Raw genomic sequence first — 1,484 nt, forward strand, 5'->3', positions numbered from 1 at the left:
TCTGGATGCTATTTAAATTTAAATCTGAAGTTCCTTTGGTCTTGGTACGTTAATCTTATTCTCACATATCTCTGATACTTGACAAAGTGTCTATACATTTCTCTTCATGGCTATGTACAGTAATATGATAAACTTATTAGTTGCAGACTGAAACTTGACTATAGACCAATGCAGACTGACTAATCGGAGGTCTGTACACTCGTTATAATACCTCGAGCGTTCAGGTATCACTGCGCGAGTGTGATCTGCGAGAAGAAAAGGTTCTACGTTAGCAGCAATCTCATTGGCTGCGTGACATTAATACGCGGATCGGCGGAAGCAGAATTTGGTCCGTCTCTAAGTCAGCGCCATCTCGTAGTGCGGAGACAGACGAGCGCTGCGCCTGTGCTGTTGTGCTTAGCGGGCGCGCTCTAGTGGGAAAGTTGTGTACGCGCTGACTACGCGGAACTATGTACACAACACTGTCCACACTGTCAACCAGATCATTATGTGTACAGAAAATAATAGCAGTCCTATGACTCTTCTCTGGGGAACTCCTAACGATATTCTTGTCTCTGTTAAACAGTCGCAGTCAAGGACAACGTATTGGGTTCTGTTAAGAAGTATTGGCAACGGCCTTGCCACAGTGGATATACCGGTTCCCGTCAGATTACCGAAGTTAAGCGCTGTCGGGCGTGGCTGGTACTTGGATGGGTGACCATCCGTGCTGTCATGCGCTGTTGCCATTTTTCGGGGTGAACTCAGCCTCGTGATGTCAACTGAGGAGCTACTCGACCGAATAGTAGCGGCTCCAGTCAAAGAAAACCATCATAACGACTGGGAGAGCGGTGTGCTGACCACACGCCCCTCCTATCCGCATCCTCAGCTGAGGATGACACGGCAGTCGGATGGTCCCGATGGGCAACTTGTGGCCTAAAGACAGAGTGCTTACTTGCTTTGCTTTAGTTAAGAAGTCGTCGAGCCACTCACATATCTGGCAATCTATTCCATATGCTCATACCTTCATTAACAGACTGCAATGGGGCACCGAGGCAAATGCTTTTCGGAAATCTAGAAATATAGAAAATGTCTGTTGCGCTTCATTCGTATTTTGCAGTATATCGTGTGAGAAAAAGCAAGTTGATTTGCACACGAGCGATGCTTTCAAAAACCATGTTGATTCGTGGACACAAGTTTTTCGACCTCTAGGAAATTTGTTATATTCGAACACAGAATATGCTCAGGAACTCTACAGCAAACTGATGTTAAGGATAATGGTCTGCAATTTTGCGAGTCACTTGCACTTTGCCCTGGGCGAGAGATTCACGCTAAATGCAAGCTAGATACGGGGCCAAGGCAATGCAATACTCCTCGTAAACTCTAATTGAGTTCCACCCGGAATTGGAGGCTTGTGTGTTTTCAACGCTTTCAGTTGTTTCTCTACGTCAGGAATACTTATTACAATGTTGTCCATACGGGGCTGTGTGCGATGGTCAAACGGCCGT

General features: G+C 46.2%; 1 pseudogene; it reads left to right on the top strand.

The window, feature by feature from the left end:
* The first annotated feature begins 607 nt into the window (after window positions 1–607).
* LOC126177386 (5S ribosomal RNA) lies at window positions 608–725 on the top strand (annotated as a pseudogene).
* Window positions 726–1,484: the final 759 nt, after the last annotated feature.

This window comes from Schistocerca cancellata, chromosome 3 (assembly GCF_023864275.1).
Source record: "Schistocerca cancellata isolate TAMUIC-IGC-003103 chromosome 3, iqSchCanc2.1, whole genome shotgun sequence".
NCBI classification, from domain to species: domain Eukaryota; kingdom Metazoa; phylum Arthropoda; class Insecta; order Orthoptera; family Acrididae; genus Schistocerca; species Schistocerca cancellata.